Raw genomic sequence first — 7965 nt, 5'->3', positions numbered from 1 at the left:
AAAGTTGAGAGATGCACCCGTTTCGAGACTCCAAAGGCGTTTGATTCCGAGGGCTGCTACACTACACTGAAAACAATTCTAGAAATACTACACTGAAAACAACTCTACTAATACTACACTGAAAACAACTCTAGAAATACGACACTGAAAACAACTCTAGAAATACGACACTGAAAACGGTTCTACTAATACTACACTGAAAATGAGTCTACTAATTCTACACTGAAAACAACTCTACAAATACGACACTGAAAACGGTTCTACTAATACTACACTGAAAATTACCCGACTTGCGTCCATACTGCCTTGTATGCTATGACCAGAGGCGATTCTAGGTCCAGGTGGGGCCCCAAGCGAAAATGCTACACTGCATGAAAAGAGGAATTTGTGGATGAGTTTTGCACCTTAAATTGCTTCATACCTCAAGCCACAGCATTTGCGGCTCCCCCATGCCCCCCTCCCATCCCCTTCTTAGAAGAGCCTTTAATATGTAAATGCCAGTGATCAGGTCGGGAGCTGCCCCAGTCAATTTCAAGTGGGGTGGGGTGGGGTTCTGAGGTCAGGTGGGTGGGAGGGACAGTGGGAGTGGTCGGCAGAGCCTGTTTCTAGGATTTTGGGGTCCCTAGGCAACGGGATTGTTGGGGGCCCTAGGGCATTTTTTGGCCTTTTACTAAAATGTGTTGTGTGTGTGTGTGTCTGTGTGTGTGTAGGCTATGTTTTTTCACGCTGCCCAGTGGTGTTTTTCAGAATCACTAACCATTAAACCAGGGGTAGGGAACCTATGTCTCGAGGGCCCTTGAGGCCGTTTTATCCGGCCCCTGATATCATTATAATGTTTTGCAACTTCACAGGAATCTTAGAAATTACATTTCCAATGCAATTAAGTTAGCCTATATTCAGGGGACCTAGAAAAGGTGGGGACTGTTTTAAAGGTGTCTACCTTTAAAGATGTCTATATGTCTATATAGGCCTAAAGGTGTCTATATAGGCCTAAATTTTATGGGGAAATCCTGATTTGTGTTCATAGTACGGCCCCCGGAGGATTTTATGACCATGGTAGGAATTTGAAGTGGCCCCTCGAATGAAAAAGGTTCCCCACCCCTGCATTAAACCTTTCTACTAGCCACAGCTTTGCTGTCAGTACATTTTATTATGATACTATAAGCTCAGAAATTAAGTTGATCAAAATATTCGATCTGTGCTGAACCTACAGAATAGGCTATCAAAATAGAATCATCTGAATGATCTTTCTTGGACATACATTTTGAAGTGACCCTTCGAATTAAAAAGGTTCCTCAGCTGCTTTTGAGGAAAAACATCAATGTGCTTGGCCACTCTGGTTTTTAAATGGTATTCTGAACTAAAGCAAGGATTGTTCAAGTTAGTTGAAAATAGACCGTCTCTGGTTAAATTAGTTCTACACCAAGCCTTTAGGTGGCAGTAAAACGAATTGGCACAATGCGAATTCCACACACAAGCCACAAAGAAAGAAGCCATCAGCCGCGGTCAACAGCACCTTCCTGATTGAACAGAACCACGCGTTGTCTGTGTGGTTTACAAGTTTCTTGGCGATATGGGGGGAAAGTTCCTCACATACCAACGGAAAATGGGCTTCATATACATGTAAGTACATTTTACTCAACTGTGGTTTAAAGTTTCAGTACTCAAGAGCGATTGAATAGCTCCTCTGAACACAGATCCGCCATTGCTAAGTTATGGCACAGCCGCTTTACATAGCTGGTAGCTCAAGTCCCCTCAATGTGACTACACTAGTTGCTGCTGTACGCTAGTAAATTCTGATGACTTGCGAGCATCGTAATGACAAAATGCTGTGGTGAAACAGTGAATATGTTAACTATACTTGTGATGGTAAATTGTTTGACATTGCTCGTTCTCAGTTGCCTTTCCCCTGCCTAAAGATAGACAAAAGGCTACCGTTAGCATGCTATTGCGTTAGCTCATCAACTAGAATGCGGGGCCCTGCTCATTTTTCACGTCTGCCCGGTATTTGTCGCTTATGAACTAACGCTTAGACGCCTTGCCAATGTATTTTACAGCGGCAAAAATGCATCTAGGCGACGTTGGAAAGACTGGTGTGCCGTCTGGGTATGTTGGTTTTCAGTGCTGGGCAGTAGCGAAGCGACTAGTTTAATTACATTCTCTAGTAGCTTGGTCGTAGCGTCACTAGCTATTACTATGTATCGAGTAGCTAACATCCCTTTGAAACACCTTGCCCTTTCACCAAACCGACCGATTCTTCCTTGTTGCGTTCTATATTATGAAAGCTAACCGTGAGTAGTTCTGGCGGCAGCTCTCAGTAACGCGAGCCCAATGTATCAGCGCGAGCTCAATGGTCGACCAGAGTGGTCAAGTTGAGCACGCCACCCCGAAATCAATGTGAAATACCCTGCCATTTGCAACAGTAGGCAACCTGTCCTTTAAAACGTATGGGTCCTCAAAACAGCACTTGTTGCACAAATAAGTGTAAGATGGGCCTCTTCAAGAAATTGAAATTATGTGTTTTATGGTCACTTTTTCTTATTGTTAGGGTCCCGTGGGAGGTCTACTGACCTTGTCTAAATAATGTAGGCTAGTTTATGTCCATGTATTATATTAGGACCCAAGGTTAATGGGTTATTCTATTTACCATATTTTCACAGGCTGCTGTCTCATAATATGGCGAAGACGAGTCACCTGAAGGCCTAACTCGCCATAGAAGACTGAAAGAATGTAAGATTAACTTCTTTGTGACCAATATGGACTTGCTCCATTGATACATTTGCTATGTCAATATGAGGTGCATGGCAAAATATTTAATTTATTTGTCTCGCTTCTAGGAGCTGTAGAAACAACAGGGTGTTCTTTTTCAGGGTATTCTTTTTTATAGAACTGGACAGGTCATTTATTCGTTCCCCTTGTTTTTTGAAGTGTCCTGCAGGATGCTGTGTCCTGCAATCCTGTGTGCTGTGCTACAGACGCGTGTGGAGGTCAACCCAAAATGGGCACAGTCTCACCACAGAAGAGTGAAAGAGGGTAAGCTTAACCTATAGCCTACGTCAGGGTCGGGGAACGTTTCTCATTCGAAGGGCCGCTTCAAATTCATCCGAGGGGCCGTAAAAGTCCTCCAAGGGCCGTACTATGAACACAAACCAGGATTTTCCCTTTCACTTTAGGCCTATATTGAAGGCAGCCACATTTAAACAAATGCCACCTTCTTCAGGTTCCCTGAATATAACTTAATTGTATTGCAAATGTATTTTCTAAGATTCCTTTACAAAATATGTCATATTTCATGTGAAGCTGAATAGCATTAAAATTATATCGGGGGGCCAGATAAAACTGCCTCAAGGGTCGCAAACGGCCCTAGAGACATAGGTTCCCCACCCCTGGCCTACATTGTCAATATGACTTGTGCTACTTTATAGATAAGTAATCAATGCTGTGCATTGCTATGTTTTGATTTATTTTCTTACATCCTACAGATCCTGGCAGGGAGACGGTAGTGTCCTGCAGAATGGTGATGGGCCAATCTTACAAGAGACCACAGAAAACTGATATAGTGTAAGATTATCCCTGTTGGGCTCAATAGGTCTTGCTTATTGACATATTTGCTATGTCAATATGACGTGCATGACAAAGTATTTATTTATTTGTCTCGCTTCTAGGAACTATAGAAACAACAGTGCCTGCTGCAGTATAACGAGGACACCCTGAGCAGAGAGCTCCAATAGACCCAGGTCCAGTGTCTTGGCAGGGTGAAATGGCACTGATATGGGTATGTACTAATGTCAGTTAAAATGAATGAATTAATTAATTCTCATATCTGAATAATGTGAACACTGGATTAACCACACACACACACACACACACACACACACACACACACACTATACACACACAAACTACACACACACACACACACACACACACACACACACACACACACACACACACACACCACCTAACCCCTAGGCCTAGATGATTTGGACCCAAGGTTACTTTTACCACAGCTCTGGCACATCAATTTTCATTTGTTTAATAACTGGTCAGGTAATTTATTCATTCCCCTTGTTTTTTAGTGTGTTTTTTTTTGGAGTGTCCTGCAGGATGCTGTGTCCTGCAATCCTGTGTGCTGTGCTACAGACGCGTGTGGAGGTCAACCCAAAATGGGCACAGTCTCACCACAGAAGAGTGAAAGAGGGTAAGCTTAACCTATAGCCTACGTCAGTGGTGGGGAACCTTTCTCATTCGAAGGGCCAATTCAAATTCACCCGAGGGGCCGTAAAAGTTCTCCAAGGGCCGTACTATGAACACAAACCAGGATTTTCCCCTTCACTTTAGACCTATATTGAAGGCAGCCACATTTAAACAAACACCACCTTCTTCAGCTTCCCTGAATATAACTTAATTGTATTGCAAATGTATTTTCTAAGGTTCCTTTACAAAATATGTCATATTTTTATGTGAAGGCTGAATAACATTAAAATTATATCGGGGACCAGATAAAACGGCCTCAAGGGTCGCAAACGGCCCTCAAGACATAGGTTCCCCACCCCTGGCCTACATTGGCAATATGACTTGTGCTACTTTATAGATAAGTTCTCAATGCTGTGCATTGCTATGTTTTGATTTATTTTCTTACATCCTACATATCCTGGCAGGGAGACATAGTGCATGAGACCATAGAAGACTGAAATAGGAGATTTATCCCTGTTGGGCTCAATATGACTTGCTTATTGATATATTTGTCTATGTCAATATGAGGTGCATGGTGAAGTATTAATTTATTTGTTGTTTCTACAGCTCCCAGAAGTGAGACTGAGTGCCTGTTGCAGTATGACGAGGACGCAGTGACCAGAGACCTTCAGTAGACCCTGCTGGCATGATTGGCGTCTGAAGAATATGAAATCAACAGCAATGTTTATAATGTTGTACATACCTGTATAGTCTGTATTAAAAGGCAGTACCTGTAGTATTTTTCCTCTTACTTTCATATTTACCACATATTTACTATGAATTGACAACTTTTACTAAAATCCATTTTTGTATGTGCCCTGACTAAAACTATCCTTAAACCTAACCTGTCAGAGATGTAACAACAACCTGCTCTTAGCAATGTGGCAGCAGTCTACTTGGATGCAGCGGGGAACATAGAACCCTTTTTTGAAAAAGCATTGTATGTTTCTGAGTTTTATGAATTGTGCCCCTTCCCAAACATCATGCATAGGCTAAGCGTATCTATGACACGCTGATTTGAACTCACTATCGCGTGTGTCCAATACGCATTTTCAAGTTAAGTCGTGCTCCACAACGCCCTGTGACAGGTTAGGTTTAGGGATGGTTTTGGTTTAGGCACAATTTAGGTAGAAATTCGCCTAATCTCGCTGTTCTTGGCAAAAGTAAAGCAGCAGAAACATTACTTCACTGACAGGTTAGGTTTAGGGGTGGTTTTGGTTAGGGCACAGCAAAACATATTTGCGTTTAGTAACAGAAATGCGCTGTGACAAAACAAAATCGCCGACACGGCGGGAAAACTGTGCAAACCTCGTCATATGTCAAATGTGCATGAAAGAGCTTTACCGTTGCGTTGAGGAGCACGCTTTGAATTCAAAATGCGTCGCACCATGCACTAGCGTGCGATACGTACGCTAAAGCATGATGACAGCCTGCCCAAAAACTTAACGCTTTCGTAATGAAATGTTTCCTAGTTGTACATTTGTGATCTGAGTGCTGTGTTACATCACTGCATATATAGTATATTGTTTGCAGGGTATGTGTGTAGTTGCATGGTTCTTGTCAAAGTGTGTGTACATTGTTTGGTGTGATATTAAAAGCGTTTTTAAAAAAATCATTTTCATTTCATTCATTTTCATTTTATCAATAAATTCACATCATGCATGCTAAAGCCCCATCACAGTGCAGCCTATAATGATGTGAATATACAAAGTAAAATCAACCTAGGTATATTAGTAATAATAATTTTTGCATAATTATACGGACCTACTGTATACGGTCTGCATAAATTAATCCAACGTGACCAATAGAAGGTCGTAGCTGCTAACCAATAGCGCAGCTCTTTTACTTTGAGTCACGTGTCTTTTTCGTCCAATAAGAGCAAGGCTAGTCCGCGTTCCGGGCTGGCTGTCATTGCCTTTCATGTGGTAATCGTTGGGCCATTAACACCCTGCTGTGAGACCTCTCCGCGGCTCGCGATTCGCTTCCGGGCGATTTAGGTGTCATCAAAATTGATAGTTTTGATTCTCTTCAAGCGCTCAAATCAGACACGAAAGTTAGGCAAGTCCGTGGACGATTAGGAGACGAGTTCATTGTCCACAAATCCCCCTTTTCGTGCTGTGCTAAAGAATGAACATTTGCACCAAAATCACCACTACTGTAGTAAAATATGCGCTGTTATTCAGCCCCAAGCAGCTGCCAAGATAAATAATGCGCAGAGGGGACAGGAGACCTTTAAAATGTCTTTATTTAATACCATTTACCCTTCATACATTGTCACAGCACAGCCACTGACTGAAAACAGACACCCCTTCTATTCCCCATACATTCATATTCAGCTCCCCGTTCTCCCCAACCTCACACAACACACCCCCACACACCAAACGTTTGAACATTTCTCCACATCGTTAACCAAATGATAATACATGTATTCCACCTTAATGCGACTCTTAGCCATTCCCAAAAAAACCCTCTGAGGTATCTACAGACACCAGGTTCAACATTTTCTCCCTGCGATTCAGCCAAATGGCCAACTTTGCCACTCCTAATAAAGGAGAGAGACCTCCTTTTTGACATTCACATTGTATCATGACCACTTACAAAAAGGGACTCTGAGAACCCCTCCCCAACTCCTCCCAACGCCACCCTGAACCACTGAAAAAGTCCTCCTAACCTCGGCTCTTACAATGTAAAAACAAACGAAGAAGAGGAGAGGAGAGGAGAGGAGAGGAGAGGAGAGGAGAAGAGAGGAAAGGAGATGAGAGGAGAAGGGGGATGGAGAGACAAGAGGTGAAGAGAGGAGAGGAGAGAGAGATGAAGAGAAGAGAAGGAGAGGAGGTGAGAAGTGAGAAGAGGAGAGTAGGGTAGAGTAGAAGAGAGATTAGGTGTAGGAGAAGGAGAGATGAGAGAAGAAAATAGGAAGATAGTGTGTGTGATAATAAGAAAAGAAAAGAGTGTAGGAGAGAGGAGAGGAGAGGATAGGAGAGGGATATGAGAAGATAGTAAAGGAGATGAGAGTAGAGGCGATATGCGGATAATAGATAAGCAGAGGAGAGATGCGGAGAGGAAAGAGGAGAGGATAGTGTGGATGAGAGAATATGTGTTTGTTAGCCCTTCCCTTTGTTTGCAGTATTGAATGTTTGGAGCGGTATTTGTTTGGAGTGGTATTGTGTTTTTTTTTATAGTAATGTGGTATGGTTTTTGTTTTTGTTTGTTGGTGTGTTGTGTGTTTTGTGTTTTGGTGTGTTTTTTTTTTTGTGTTGAGTTGAGGAGGGGAGAGGAGAGGGGGCTTCGCCTCTCTTCTCCCTTTCTTCGATCCTTATCGCTTCTAGCTTCTTCTCCTCTCTCCGAATGCTCTCTTCTCTCTAGACTCCTCATCCTCTCGTGCTGCTTCTGCTCGTCGCGTCTGATGCTTCTCTCCCCTCTCCTTGTCGATCGCTCCGCCTCTCGTCCCGTCTCGTCTCTCCTCTTCGTCTCTCTTCTTCTGTGTCTCTTGGAGTGGAGAAAAGCTTGGATGACGTAAGCATACATCTAGAAGAGAAGAGAAGAAAAGAAAAGAAAAGAAAAGGAAAGAAAAGAAAAGAAAAGAAAAGAGAAGAGAAGCGAAGATAAGAGAAGGATAGAGTGTACTCTGGCAGCAAGACTTTAACATCAGCACTTACAACACACACACACACACACACACACACACCACTGGGTCTGCTGATGAGGAGTTGGCGCCGCTGGTTCTGG

The 7965-nt window shown here is 42.8% G+C and overlaps 1 protein-coding gene and 1 long non-coding RNA gene across 2 annotated transcripts in view; both read left to right on the top strand.

Moving 5' to 3' along the window:
• The window catches only part of LOC134444723 (anoctamin-5-like), a 104512-nt gene that overhangs the window by 28644 nt on the left and 67903 nt on the right, over positions 1–7965 (top strand). The window lies entirely within an intron of this gene.
• On the top strand, positions 1224–4972 carry LOC134444716 (uncharacterized). The gene is made up of 7 exons (XR_010034077.1): positions 1224–1623; positions 2661–2730; positions 2929–3033; positions 3483–3561; positions 3666–3775; positions 4097–4201; positions 4804–4972. It is a non-coding gene; the product is annotated as an uncharacterized LOC134444716 (long non-coding RNA).

Source organism: Engraulis encrasicolus, unplaced genomic scaffold (genome assembly GCF_034702125.1).
Source record: "Engraulis encrasicolus isolate BLACKSEA-1 unplaced genomic scaffold, IST_EnEncr_1.0 scaffold_68_np1212, whole genome shotgun sequence".
Classification (NCBI taxonomy): domain Eukaryota; kingdom Metazoa; phylum Chordata; class Actinopteri; order Clupeiformes; family Engraulidae; genus Engraulis; species Engraulis encrasicolus.
This window is presented reverse-complemented; position numbering and strand designations above follow the sequence as displayed.